General features: G+C 49.4%; 1 protein-coding gene across 1 annotated transcript in view; it reads left to right on the top strand.

Moving 5' to 3' along the window:
- Positions 1 to 11,395: 11,395 nt before the first annotated feature.
- The window catches only part of LOC311148111 (calmodulin-binding transcription activator 1-like), a gene marked incomplete at its 3' end in the record, with an annotated part of 29,667 nt that continues 25,356 nt past the window's right edge, over positions 11,396 to 15,706 (top strand). Inside the window, exons 1-3 of the mRNA XM_084185016.1 lie at positions 11,396 to 11,422; positions 12,047 to 12,101; positions 12,422 to 12,556. The remainder of the gene's footprint in view (positions 11,423 to 12,046; positions 12,102 to 12,421; positions 12,557 to 15,706) is intronic.

A 15,706-nucleotide genomic window follows, 5' to 3' on the forward strand; every position in this document is an offset into this window, starting at 1 on the left:
GGGACCCCGATCACACACTATATCCTCAGGCACCCCGTAGTGCCGGAAGAAGTGTAAACAGGGCCTCAGCAGTTTGTAGGGCAGTAGGGAGACCTGGCATGGGAATGAGACGGCAGGCCTTAGAAAACCGATCCACAACGACCAAAATAGTGGTATTCCCCTGGGAGGGGGGAAGGTCCGTGACAAAGTCCACCGATAGGTGAGACCACGGCCGTTGTGGAACGGGTAGAGGTTGTAACTTCCCCCTGGGCAGGTGTCTAGGCGCCTTACACTGAGCGCACACCGAACAGGAAGAAACGTAAACCCTCACGTCCTTTGCCAAGGTGGACCACCAGTACTTCCCGCTAAGGCAGTGCACCGTTCGACCTATACCCGGATGACCTGAGGAGGGTGACGTGTGAGCCCAATATATCAGTCGATCACGGATCTCGAGCGGCACGTACTTCCGCCCCTCTGGACACTCAGGAGGAGTAGGGTCTGTACGTAACGCCCGCTCGACCTCCGCATCGACCTCCCACACCACCGGTGCCACCAGACAAGACTCCGGAAGTATGGGAGTGGGCTCAATGGACCTCTCCTCTGTGTCATATTGCCGGGACAGGGCGTCTGCCTTCACGTTCTGTGACCCTGGTATATACGTGAGCTTAAATACAAACCGGGCAAGAAACATGGCCCACCTAGCCTGACGAGGGTTCAGTCTCCTCGCTGCCCGGATGTACTCCAGGTTACGATGGTCAGTCAGAATGAGGAAAGGGTGTTTAGCCCCCTCAAGCCAATGCCTCCACACCTTTAGGGCTTGAACCACCGCTAGCAGCTCCCTGTCCCCCACGTCATAATTTCGTTCTGCCGGACTGAGCTTCTTAGAATAAAAAGGCACAGGGACGGAGTTTAGGAGGCGTGCACGAGCGTTGAGACAGTACAGCACCAATCCCCGCCTCGGACGCATCCACCTCCACTTGGAATGCCAAAGAGGGGTCCGGATGTGCCAGCACCGGAACCGAGGTGAACAGGTCCTTCAGATGTCTAAACGCCCTGTCCGCCTCAGCCGACCACTGCAAACGCACCGGGCCCCCCTTTAGCAGGGAGGTGATGGGAGCTGTTACCTGTCCAAAACCCCGGATAAACCTCCGGTAGTAATTGGCAAAACCCAAAAACTGCTGCACCTCCTTAACCGTGGTGGGAGTCTGCCAATTACGCACGGCTGAAACGCGGTCAATCTCCATCTCCACCCATGACGCGGACAACCGATGTCCCAGGAAGGAGATGGACTCCTGGAAAAACAGGCATTTCTCCGCCTTCACATACAAGTCATGCTCCAACAGCCTACCCAACACCCGACGCACCAGGGACACATGCTCGGCTCGTGTAGCGGAGTATATTAGAATGTCATCAATATACACCACTACACCCTGTCCATGCAAATCCCGGAAAATCTCGTCCACAAATGATTGGAAGACTGAAGGAGCATTCATTAACCCGTAGGGCATGACGAGATACTCAGTGACCCGAGGTGGTACTAAATGCTGTTTTCCATTCATCTCCCTCCCTAATGCGCACCAGGTTGTAAGCGCTCCTGAGATCCAATTTTGTGAAGAATCGCGCCCCGTGTAATGACTCCGTCATACTCGCAATCAGAGGGAGAGGATAACTGTATTTAATGGTCATCTGATTGAGACCACGGTAATCAATACACGGGCGCAAACCCCCATCCTTCTTCTTCACAAAAAAGAAACTTGAGGACGCAGGAGAAGTGGATGGCCGTATGTATCCCTGTCCCAGAGTTTCAGTGACGTATGTCTCCATAGCCGCCGTCTCCTCTTGAGACAGAGGATACACATGACTACGCGGAAGTGCAGCGCCAGCCTGGAGGTCTATCGCACAATCCCCCTGTCTATGAGGTGGTAATTGAGTCGCCCTCTTCTTACTGAAGACGAGTGCCAAATCTGTATACTCAGGAGGAATGTGCAGTGCAGGCATTTGGTTCGGACTTTCCACCGTTGTTGCCCCTACGGAAACACCTATACACCGCCCGACACACTGATCAGACCATTCCCTGAGAGCCCTCTGTTGCCATGAAATGTTGGGGTCATGAGATATTAACCAGGGAAGCCCCAACACCACGGGAAACGCAGGAGAGTCAAATACAACTGTATAATCTCCTCATGACCCCCCTGCGTCTTCATCTTAAGTGGCGCTGTGACCTCCCTAATCAATCCTGACCCCAAAGGGCGGCTATCTAGGGCATGGATAGGGAAGGGCACATCAACTGGGATGAGGGGAATCCCTAACTTATAACAGAAACTGCGATCAATAAAATTCCCAGCTGCGCCTGAATCTACTAGCGCCTTATGCTGGGAGTGAGAAGAAACCTCGGGAAACACAACTTGGATACACATGTGGACAACAGAGAGCTCTGGGTGAGTTGGGCGCTTACTCACCTGGAATGACTCATCAGTGCGTGGCATGCTGCCTCGATCCCTAGGAGACCCTCCCCAGCACCGAACCGCAGTGTGTCCTCTGCGGCCACAGTTGGTGCAGGGGACGGCCTCTCTCCTGGTCTCTCTCCTCCTCTCTCTAGCACCCCCGAGCTCCATAGGGCTCGGCTCTGAGGTGCTGGGGGATGGAATGGACGGCCCCAGCTCCGGACGTCCGCGGGTAGCCAACAGGGTATCCAGACGAATCAACATGTCCACCAGCTGATCGAAACTTAGGTTGGTGTCCCTGCAGGCCAACTCTCGGCGAACGTCCTCCCGTAGGCTGCACCTATAGTGGTCGATGAGTTCCCTCTCATTCCATCCCGCATTGGCCGCCAGAGTCCGGAAATCCAGTGCGAATTCCTGCGCGCTCCTCTTCCCCTGTCTGAGGTGGAACAGACGCTCCCCCACCGCTTTCCCCTTAGGGGGATGATCGAAAACCGCCCTGAAGCGGCGGGAGAACTCCGCATAACTGACTGTAGCGGCGTCTATTCCCCTCCACTCGGCGTTGGCCCACTCCAGTGCCTTGCCGGACAGACAGGAGATGAGGGCGGAAACGCTCTCGTATCCCGAGGGCGCCGGGTGAATGGTTGCCAGGTAGAGTTCTACTTGGAGCAGGAAACCCTGACACCCGGCCGCGGTGCCATCATAAGCCCTCGGGAGCGAGAGCCGAATCCCACTGGACTCCGGAGATGGAACGATGGGTATGGCTGAGGGTGGTGGTATTGTTGGAGGAGGTGTGGGCAAACCTCCTCTCTCCCATCGGCTCAAGGTGTTCATAACATCTTGCATGGCGGTGCCCAGTTTCTGGATCATGGCGTCTTGGTTGTTTACGCGCTCCTCCAATGATCCCGTTGGCACCGCTGATCCTGCTGACTCCATGGTGAGGTGTGTTATTCTGTCAGGTTCGATGTGTATGCGGCGAGTGAAGTCAAGCGCAGGACACAGAGATACTAGCAAACTTACTTTACTAATAGTAAAGAACAGAACAAAACAAAACCTCTGAACCAGGAGGGAAAAACACCATACACGTAATATGAAATACAGCAATGCCGATACCGCCTAGACACAAAACAATAACACACAAATACCAAACGTGAGACAAGGGTAATTATAGGATATACAATCAAACATAATAGACAACAGGTGTAACTACTCAAGACAAAACAAGACAAACACCGAAACATCGATCGGCAGTAGCTAGTACTCCGGGGACGACGAACGCCGAAGCCTGCCCGAGCAAGGAGGAGGAGCAGCCTCCGCAGAATTCGTGACAGCTAGAGCACACGTATAGCCTACATGAGATTAATATGGACAAAAAAGCGAGATTATTTTAATTGTCAAACGGCAGACAAGCATCGATGATCATGTCACCAGAATAAGACCCTCGATACTTATCGGAATGGAGCATCAAGCTCATCACCTTGCACTTTTACCATCCTGTGAAGTTCATAACATATTTCATCTGTAGCCTAATAAACTGCATGCTTTCCCGACAAGTCGTGGGAGGACCACACAACATGTAATCGCGACCAGTGGCGGCTCCTGAAAAAATTCTCAGGAGGGGCAATTTTTCTGATGATTTAGGTGACCTACACACATTTAAAAAAAGATATGTCCAGCAACAACATGAAGACAGGGGCAGCATATAAGTCAATACCAGAAGCATTTATTGACTGATCTCAAAAGTGTTGGCTTACCAGGGTTGGTGGAGCCCTCAGTTTCATCTTTGCCTCGCAAAGCTAACTCAAACACTCCGCAAAACTTCACACACTGGATTAGCCGGCTGAGGATGTGGCGGTTCTTGCTAATGTCGTAGTAAATATATTTGTTATAGTGAATATGGAATATGATATGTTGAGTAAAATGTTGTGCTAAGATCTATTTAGGTCAGGAGCTGGTTATAAGTTCTGTTCCTATCCAATAACAATGGACAAAAGGGTCCTATCTTGTCAGCCTTGTCAGCAGGTGGCCAAGGACAACACCCACGCCATAGGCCTCTCAGTTCTTCCAACTCACGAGTTCTTGCTCTGAGGACACACACACACACAAACACACACACACACACATCATCACTGTTAAACACACACACACACACACATCATCACTGTTAAACACACACACACACACACACAAAAATCCCCTCTCTTAGGCTGAACATTTGAAGACAGAGAACCCGACTCAGAGCCAATGCAACAGTGACAGTAGCCTGGAGGTGACCTCGCCCAACTCATCAGGACCAATCAGAAGATCAGAACTACTAGATTGAACCTACTTCATTTATTGCATAAAATGTCTGCACACAATGTTTCGGGGCTCTCTTCAGATAATAATAATAATAATAATAATAATAATATGCCATTTAGCAGACGCTTTTATCCAAAGCGACTTACAGTCATGCGTGCATACATTTTTGTGTATGGGTGGTCCCGGGGATCGAACCCACTACCTTGGCGTTACAAGCACCATGCTCTACCAGCTGAGCTACAGAAAGTGGATACTCATGGATGCGCATTGCAATTGTAAAATGTCAACACAATTGGAGACACCACGTCATTTTTGGAGACATGTTATTGACAGTAAACTATTGTAGATGCGACTGCTAACTAAATAAAACATTTTAGCTGGCTAGCTAATCATCTTAGCTAAATGTGGGGCAAACAATTCAGTTATTTACCGTTAATTTGAGGGATTGGGGTGAAAGAAATCGAGTTACATAGTGATACTTTACGATATACTGTATTGACAATATCGCAATATTTTAGCGCTAGTTGGCTGTACCTGCACCAAAACACCATTATTGTTCCTTCATAGCTTGTTCTCAATCTTTTCACATTGGGAGCCAATTTGTTTTCAGCACTTATTTCCATGACTGATCAAAACTCGTTCTCATGGCTTTCTGATCCCTCTGCAACAGACATATGGTGCGCAATAAAATCACAGTATCGAATCGCAATACGTATAGAATCATGAGACTCGCAATGCTGATGCATATATCTTATCGTGAGGTTCCTGGCAATTCCCAGCCCAAGTTCATTTGCCACAACAAATCTCTTCGCTAGCAAACGCGATGTCTTCTCCAAAACGGCAATGTGTCTCCAGCAATGTTTACTTTTTTGACGTTCTATGGCATCTCCACTTTCCAAGCATATATGACCACATGTAATATTTTGGTAAGTGATGCAAATAGTGAACTATGTAGGGCCAGGATGTAAAATATATGTAGCTGCAGCAATTTCTCTTATCTGATATGGTAAGTAATGGGGCTTAATTTATAGCTCCCTAAGAGTTTGACGAACGGGTCCGTGAACGCGATTCCAGATATATTTACCTCTGAATAAACTGCCTTTATTACACCATATCCACCCTGTCCAAAGTCTCTACTTGGTCTCAGTTGGTTCTCCAGTAAACTTGTGATTATCAACACTAACCTCATCGTTGTGGCGGCGGACAGCTAGCCTGTATCCCTCGTCATCCAGTTGAGTGAGTGGCAATGTCTTTTTTCGTTCGTACCAATTTTTGGAAAATCCTCGGGTGTAGGACTTTCCGCCTTTAGTAGAAACCTGTTGAATTATTAAATTTGGTCTGGGAGGTCCTAATTGTTTCGTTGCCAATTTATCTTCATTTGTTCGCCGACAAAAAGGAACTTCTTTCAAACAATCCACTCTTTTCTCAGTTACGTTCATGGTTACGTAACGTATGACGAAAGCGCGTAAGTGCAAGCCCACAGACACCCATTGAGATTGTATTGAAGGCTCTGAAATTTGAAAAAAATAGATTTTACATGGGAGTCTATGACAGACTTCTGGGCGATTTTCAACCTGACTGAAATCGCCCCAAAAGGGGGGGGAGCCATTTGAAGCACGACTTTAGCCTGATTCGACATTTAGTGGCAGTGTGGCACTGTGGCAGATCAGACGTATAGATTACAACACTGATAACTACTGTTGCCGTGATATAATTGATTAGAAAAAAAATCCCTTCCTTTTCCCGTTTGGCAGTGCGTCGCCCATATCGCCCTATTGAACAGGCCGCCCCTGATCGCGACTCCCAAGTTTACTTCAATATTATGGTTATTTGCACATAAAAGAGTTTCCACCGACATTTCTCGCATAATTCATTTTACCGACACAAAAAGATCCCACCTTGTCTAGCGTATTTTGTTTTGTCAACGTTTGTAAAGTTTACCGAAAAATGTTCTCTTTCCATCAGGCCTGTCATTACATTTTTTATCTGATATGCATTTTACTCGCCTAACATTTTTGGATGGAAACCTAGTTATTGTCAAGCCATATTGTTTTGGAGGAACGCATGCCTACAGGATACTTTTGAAGTAGCCTAATCAGATTAAAACATTGTGACTGGTTGTGTGCCATATATAAAAGGTAATATATTTTAAAAGTTAAATGATAAATATTTAGCCTATATTGAAGAGTTAGGTTCTAGGTGCGCGAAGAATAGCCGCTCGGATTGTTGAAGAGGCAGAGCGCATGTTAAACTTTCCTGAATAACTGGGCCAGCCGGGAGCATATGTGGTCACATTATTATAGGACGACTTGGGAGAATGATGATTTGCAACAGACGGCGCATCTCAGTATCAGAAGTAAAAATACAGCCAGACTGGCCTGCTAACTAATTCAAATGGAATTAAACATTCAAATTACAGGTATTTTGGCCGTTATTCGAATGACATTTTCACTGCAGCCTAGAGTACAATTTTGTACACACTTGAAAACAATAATGCAATTATTCATTGCATTGTGATGTTGTAGGCTAGGTAGGATAATTGTATTGTCCTTAAACAAGATCAATGGAGGAGTGATTCGCCAGCGTTGAAGTGAAAGCACCCTGATTAGCCTTCTGCTTGTCTCTGTCTCTGTCTGGAGCAGCGTTCTAATTTCTCTCTCTCTCTCTCTCTCTCTCTCTCACACGCATTTACTAACTCTCTCCCTCCCTCTCTTCTGCCTATTTAACTGAGGCAGGTAGCCAGGCGTGGGAACCCATATTAGAGCTGCCTTGATTTTGTTTGATATTCTAAATGTGCTCCACTTCAGAAGTATTACCATATTTTTTGTTTTCTGGTTGAGAGCGGGTGGAGTGGCAGCAGCAGCAGTAGCAGCAGTAACTGTGATATTATAGGCCTTATGCTTGTGTTAGCAGCATCACTATCATCCTGATGAGAAGAGGAGTCTTCTGCCAAGCCTGAGCTAGGGAAGCAGTGAGAGCTATTAGGAGGTGCCAGCGAAGTGTGACTGGAGCAGGCCATCCAGAAAAGCTACCAGAAAGGCAGCCAGCCAGGCAGGCAGGCAGGAGTGGAGTTGTGAAGGAGAATTACTCTCTTCTCTCTCCTTCCTTGGCTGCAGCTAGCAGGGCAACTGTGTTCCCCTCTAGTGGTTTCCCCATCACAGCCCGAGCAGAGGCAGAGGTAGAGGCAGCACTGGGGGGAATGTCACCTTCATAAGCACTCAGAGCAGGAGCAGAGGGAAATACAATGACACAGAAAAGCCAGCAGGTTTACTCCATGCTGCTTCTGTGCTTGGCTACTTCAGGAAGTAGTGTTGTACAGTACAGTAGGTGGGGCAACGCAGGGAAAGAGATAAGACATTGCTCAGTAATTCGGCGTTGCCCAAGCACACTGTGGTGTGAAGTGGGATAGGTGGGGATGGTATGTTACAGGGTGCAAGTAAGGGGTGTAGAAGTGATAGGATTCAGTACGGTGAATGGGTGAGTCATTAATGTACAGTGTAGTAAGGAGATGTTTGGGTTGACAGAGGAAGCAGTAATTGGATGTATGGGTGGGTTAGTAGTGTACAGTGTGTGGTGGTGATGGGGAGTGGGCTGGCATGGTTGGTGGTGAGGGGCTGTATTAAATATAGTAGTGTACAGTGTGGTGGAATGCAGTGAAGATGGTGGTGGTGGGGAGGGGGGCTGGCGTGGCTGGCTGGTGGTAGTGGCTGTCTGGCTGACGTCTGTGTCTCCTCCTCTCTCCCGGCAGTTCATGGCATCAAGTGGACTTGTAGCAACGGGAACAGCAGCTCTGGCTTCTCAGTGGAGCAGCTGGTGCAGCAGATTCTGGACAGCCACCAAACCAAGCCACCTCCCCGGACCCACAACTGCCTCTGCACGGGCACCCTGGGTAAGGGGGAGGGGATAGGGGGTAGATAGGGGGCAGGAGGATAGGGGGTGAGAGAGAAAGGGGTAGGAGAAGTCAAAGGAGAGAAGGCAGGGAGAAGGAGAAGAGGTTGAGCTCATACATCATGCTCAGAGTGAATGTGAAAGTCTCAGGGTCATGGCTCTCTTGTTTTGGATTGATAAAAGTTCAAGTAGTATCAAAAGGCACACCAAACAATCAAACAATTACTTCAATTACAATTCATTGGATAATTACATGTGTTTCCAGGTGATTTGTTTAGGTACAAAAGCACAGGCAGTATTCTTATTGTTATTGTCCGCATTCTGATGAGCTGTTGTAACAAATCATTCACAGCCTTCCCTCAGATTTAGTTTGTGTCACCAAGATTCACTGTACCATTCTACATTCTTTCTAGATGATTGATGACTTCTGCTGTATCTAATGCTATCTCTTAGTAACCTCTCCTTCCTCCCTCTTAACAGGTGCAGGGAGCAGCGTGCACCACAAGTGCAACAGCGCCAAACACCGCATCATCTCCCCCAAGGTGGACCCCCGTGGAGGCTACAGCAGTGGTCACTCTGAGGTCCAGAACAACGACGTGTCCGAGGGCAAGACCGAGCACAGCAGCCATGGAGGAGGGGGAGGGGGAGGAGGGAAGAGCTCAGGGGGAGGAGGGGGCAGCGCCAGAGAGAAACGCAACGGCAAGGTCCACAAGCCTGTTCTCCTGCACCAGAACAGCACAGAGGTGTCCTCTACCAACCAGGTGGAGGTCCCTGACACCACCCAGAACTCCCCCGTGTCCATCAGCAGCGGCCTGAACAGCGACCCAGACATGGCTGACAGTCCTGTGGTGACGGGCATGGGCCACGTAGCCTCCGTCATGTCCGGCCTGTCCCAGAGTGTCTTCATGTCCGAGGTGACCGGAGACCCAGTCTACAGCATGTCCCCCACAGGGGGCCCCAACGCCCACCTCATGGGCCCCGACGCAGCCTCCCAGGGCCTGGTGCTGTCCGGTGTGGTGGCAGACAGCCACAAGTTTGCCTTCCCTGGCGGAGGAGCTGGGGACGTTCCCGGGGGGACGGGGGGAGCAGACGGGCTGTCCATGCTGTCTGCAGCCGGGGTGTCTGAGGAGCTGGTCCTGTCCAGCAGTCTGGATGCCGGAGGCATGAAGATACCTGAGACCACCATGAACTTCGACCCTGACTGCTTCCTCAACAACCCCAAGCAGGGCCAAACCTATGGGGGCAGCAGGCTGAAGGGGGACGGCAGCTCCTCCTCCTCCTCCTCTTCCTCCAACGGCACCAATGGCAGCATGCAGCGCTCTCCCTCCATGTCAGACTCTGGATACAGCTTCAACTCTGCTCTGGTGAAGAACATCAAGACGGAGGACATGTCCTTCGAGCAGCAGCTGGCCACAGAGCAGGGTTACCAGGTGGGGGCGGTGGTGAGCTGTGGAGGAGGTGTGTCTGGTTCCTCTGGGGCTGGTTCAGCACAGGGCTCCCTCAGCCTGACCCCTGCAGGCTCTCTGCTGCCCTCTGGAGGAGGCCTGAGCCCCAGCACCACCCTGGAGCAGATGGACTTCAGCGCCATCGATGCCAAGCAGGACTACTCGTCCGGGGCTGGGTCAGTGGGCTATGGCCAGGCTATGAACAGCCCCCACCTCTCACACCAGAGCCACTCGCCCAGCTTCTTCCTCCAGGACACTCAGCAGGCCGGCCAGGCCCAGCAGGGCAGGTCCTCCATGGGCCAGAAGACTCATCTGATGGAGCACAACTCCCACGACTCCACAGCCTACATGAGCCTGCAGGTGGTCAAGACGGACTCCCCTGGCAGCAACGGCCACCTCCACCACCACCACCAGAGCCACCAGGGCCAGCACAGGGCCAACTGCAATGGGGGCTCCCCCACCGAGGGGCCAGGGCAGGGGCCTGGGTCTCTCCAGCTCCTGCAGTACCAGGGGGGCTTCCCTGGGCTGGGACCAGAGCATGAGGAGGTAGTGGGTCTGGAGCAGCCAGGCAGCGTGAGCTCAGGCCAGGCCGGGGGAACAGAGAACGGAGAGGGTCTACTGAAGCCTGGGGATCACCTCCAGGCCTGTGGAGGAGGCAACCTAGAGGGAGGAGGGGCAGAGCACTACCTCCAGCAGGCCAATGACGGAGGAGGAAGTCAGGGAGGTGGAGGAGGAGGGGAAGAAGTGGCCATGCGCAACGGAAATGGCGTCAACAATGACGGCAGCAACCGCTCCCAGCAGCAGCAGCTGCAGCCCCTCCTCCAGGGGGCTGGGATGGTCCAGGGCCTCTACAACACTGTGGGCCCCCACCAGGGCCTGGGCGGAGCGGGCTCCAATGGGGTAGCAGGAGGGGGAGGCATGGAAATCAGCCTTGACCACTTCGACATTTCCTTCGGGAACCAGTTCTCTGACCTTATCAATGACTTCATCTCTGTGGATGGTAGTGGAGCCAACATGACGGCCGGAGGAGCCCTCTACACACACCAGCTGGTGGGCAACCACGGCTCAGACGGCCAGGCCACGCCTAGCGGAGCTCCCCAGCAGGACCAGGAGGACGGAGGGGTAGGAGGGGCCCGGGGGGCAGGATACAGCCCCTCAGAGCTTTGTCTCCAGCCCTGCTGCAGCCCCCAGTCTCTGGGTGGAGGGTCCGGGGCTGGGGGTGCAGGGGTGGAGCCAGGCTCCCTGGCCTACATGCATGTGGCGGAGGTTGTGTGTGCAGCCGTGGCCCAGGGGGCTCTGGGTATGCTCCAGGCCACTGGGAGACTCTTCATCGTCACTGACTACTCCCCCGAGTGGTCCTACCCTGAGGTGAGCCTCCACCACACTCTTAGTGCATGATCTCCCCCTTTAACTATCATTATACTCCAATTTAATTACTAAATAGTTTTATAGTTTCATTTTAGTCAAACATACATATCAACATATTTTGAATTAACTGCAATATCACTGTTCAACCACCGGTTGGTTGGCAGCTCAATAATGTAATGTACAGAGAGAGTAAGTCTGTGTAACGTCAATGACACTGTTCAACCACAAGATGGCGACCACTTTGGTCAGTCAGAAAAATGACTGTAATATCACTGTCCAACCACAGGATGGCATCCCAGTCAAATATACCACAGAGACAATACAAGTCTGTGTAATGTCAATGACACTGTTCACCCACGAGACGGCAGCCCTTTCACTAGATTCCAGGCAGCTTGAGGATACATCACTGTGTTCATGTTATTCATACTGCTCTCCCCTAGATGGCAGCATGACATTAAATAGTAGCCAAAATCACACTCGCTCCCTCATATCTAGTATAGATTCAGTTTATCCATTTCCCGCTCTGTGAGTCTGTGTGTTTATCTGTTCCAGGGAGGAGTGAAGGTGCTCATCACTGGTCCATGGCAGGAGACCAGCTCTAACTACAGCTGCCTGTTTGACCAGGTCGCTGTCCCTGCCTCTCTCATCCAGCCCGGGGTGCTGCGCTGCTACTGCCCAGGTAAGACTGGCCTCACTGGCCTGGCCTGCCACACCTTCTATATCCTTCCACCAGGGTTGACTCAAAACACTGTCTATTTATCAGGGATATCAGTAGTTTTCTTTTAGACTTGGCCTATTTTTTGGTTCCTGGAGATCAGCATATATTACATGAAGGTTCCTCAGTTGAGATTGTGTCTCACTGGCCACTGAGATGTTTTAAGAAGAAGAGTATAATGTTCCTAGGAGGTCTACAGGGGTTTAGGGTCAGGAGTGTTGGAGTTGTAGCAGTTATCAGTGAAGCGTCTGACTCGGACTCCCTCTGTCTGTCTCTCTCCACAGCTCATGACACTGGGCTGGTGACGCTGCAGGTGACAGCCAGTAACCAGATAATCTCTAACTCTGTGGTGTTTGAGTACAAGGCCCGTGCCCTGCCCTCACTGCCTTCCTCACAACACGACTGGCTCTCACTGGACGGTAAGAGACAGTCTCTATCTATCTGCCTCTGACCCTTTCTCTTTCTCTGCCTCGCTCACTCTGCCTATCCCCCTTGCCCTCTGCCTCTCTCTCTCTCTCTCTCTCTCTCTCCAGTTATTTTTTATTGTTTTCTAATGTCAGGAAATGTCAGAATCAATAGTTGCAGTGAATCAACTGTAGTAGGAACTCAGTTAATCATGGGTTTGATTTGGACTAGGACCATGAAGAGCACCAGTCCTTGTGCTGTGTCTTTCAGAGGATGCTATTGTGTCCTGATCGACATGTCAGGATCAATATCTAATAGCTGTATTGAATCACCTTCATTAGAAACTTAGTTGATCCTGGACTTCTATGACATACATGAGTGTATGTTGCTGGGCACGCATGGAAACTGTGATTGGCTGCACAATGAAGATTAGGACCCAAGGGCTTTGCAGCAGGAAATCTTGTGAATGAGTATATTTAGACTGCAATGGTAGGGAGAGATAGAGTAAGGCACTGCAGGGATGCTTATCTCTGTGTTCTTGTTGGTAGTCAAAAGTAGGTGTGTATACCAGTATGTGTGTGTGCGTTCCCAGTATGTGTGTGTGCTTTCCCAGTGTGTGTGTGTGGAGCCGAGCTCCACAGTCACACACTTACTGCAGTGTCAACACGACTGTGCGTTGACAGGATAAAGTAGGGCATTGCGAGGAGAGGGGAGGACTGGAGCGGGCGAGAGGGCTGACGGGACAGCTGCATTGCAGACGGCCCTTGAGGGAGTGGGAGTGAGTAATCAGGAGTTGCCGGCTCCCGGGCAGGCGTGGCACGGTGGAACCAGTGTATCCCTCCGCCATTCATTCATATGGTACACTCACACTACTCTCTCTCTCTGTCTCACTGGCACATTCACAGGACCAGTTTAGGAGGGGCTAAGCTAAGGAGCTGAAGGAAAGCACCTGTTTACCCATTCCCCTCTCCCGCTCAGTGCAGTGATATTGGCTTGGTATTGGTATTGGTATTGGCTTGTGGTTGCATTTTTATGGTTATTTTGCCTTGTGGTTTCATTTGGAATCATTGCATTTGCCATGTATAGTAAGCATTTACTATATGTATTTTTTTCACTCTGTTCATGTCCAAAGATGACAGGTTTACTGCTGGCTTTTCAGATGTATGCCTATGTTGTCTAATACTTGTCCTGATGACACTCATAAATACTACATGGTGTTTACAAGTTGATCCTGCTACACTGAACACAAATATAAACGCAACATGTAAAGTGCTGGTCCCATGTTTCATGAGCTGAAATAAAAGATCCCAGAAATTTGACATACGCACAAAAAGCTTATTTCTTTCAAATGTGGTGTACAAATTTTTATTTTTCTGTCTGTAATAAAGCCCTTTTGTGGGGAAAACTCATTCTTAATGGCTGGGCCTGGCTCCCAAGTGGGTGGGCCTATGTCTGCGCCCCTGCCCAGCCATGTGAAATCCATAGATTAGGGCCTAATTTATTTATTTCAATTGACTGATTTCCTTATTTGAACTGTAACGCAGCAAAATCTTTGAAATTGTTGCATATTGCGTTTATATCTTTGTTCAGTATAGATGGACAGAGCCCTAAAGCAGCTGACATAGGTTGCGTCCCAAATATCGCCATATTCCCTACATAGTGCACTACCTTACTGCTGTTTACTGAGGACTGCAGTGTCTGGTATAATTAACATGCTGATTGAGTAACCTCAGTGACAAGTGAAAAAATAACAAGTTGATACAATAGTATCATCCAGTACCATAACAGGTACTCTCCAAGGTCCTGAAAGTTCATATGAAATTGATTTATTTTCCAACAACACTAAGTATGGACTACTATAAGCCTATATGTTGTGTGCAGTAGCTATATCATATATAGCCAGTTTACAGCAGCACACGTTATTCTATTAAAATAAAATGATAATTACACCAAATGCACTGCATGAAGCAGTTAGTTACATTGTATAACGTCGCCCTTACATGCAGCATGAATCAAATTCTGCAAGTGCTACACCAAAGATAAATGTCACCTAGAAAAGACACCACTCCAGATTTTCGACACTTATCCATTTGTGTGCCTGTATTGACCCATAATTTGGTCACTCAATAGCCTTAATAATATCATTCCCATTCTTTAATAATAGCAATACGTTACTATTAATATTTGCAGTAGGGTATTCTGAAACTGCCATGTGCTATGATGTGCTAATGGGACAGCTGCCTGCCTGCCTTGATTTGTCATAATGCAGAGTGGGGGAGGGGGCACTTTTCCTCTGCAGCACTGCAGGTACGGAGCCATGGTCAGGACAGAAAACACTTGAGGTATCGGAGCTGCAGAACAGCCTTTTACCCGCTAATAATTCTCTGTCCATGGTCCTGCACGGTCCCGGTGGCGCTCACTACCCGGGTACTGGTTCGTTAGGAAGAAAGGGCGCGCCAAATTAGGCGATACAGAGCTGCTCACCGCTCCTGGTGGTTCTCAATCTAATCTGAAAGTAAAGAGCTGTAGTAAAACCACCTACCCTCATGAAAAAACAGGGGACTGTATAATGCAGGGTCACTGTGGGCGTGTTAGGTAAATACAGTAAACTAGCGCAGACAGACAGAGCAACAAGCGGTTTGCTTCAAATAAATAATTTCGATATAGACTGGAGCTGACATTTACCACTGGATATAACGGCTCATTTGAAGGCTTACCCTCTTTAAGTGACAATGAACTGAAGTAGGCTACATATCAGGCTGCGTCGAATATTTTCTGCAAAAGATCAAATCAAACGAGAGAAAAAACGACTTGTACAAAACGTTTACAGACCTCAGTTTGGTTGTTGGTCAGCAGTTGAAAATTACAAAGTAAAAGCGAAATGTATTAATAGTAATGAGAGCGCCAAGGGGGCGCGAGCTTTTAAAAGCTCGACAGCCAGAGGGGAAAACTAGGGCATCTGTTTACCACGACGTCTACTCGCAACAATGTATTTTATTTTACTGCAGGCTAGTGGGGAACTGAGAAGAGAGAAGCGCAGGAGGGGAAGGAGGGGGTAGGAGAGAAAGAAGTGTAGGGGAGGGGGCTATGATAGAAAGAGTAGTGAGCGGCCTTTATCGCTCGCTCTCTCTTCCCTCGCGTCGCTCTTCCACTTTGTTGTATTG

Source organism: Coregonus lavaretus, assembly GCF_964263955.1.
Source record: "Coregonus lavaretus genome assembly, chromosome: 20".
Taxonomy (NCBI): domain Eukaryota; kingdom Metazoa; phylum Chordata; class Actinopteri; order Salmoniformes; family Salmonidae; genus Coregonus; species Coregonus lavaretus.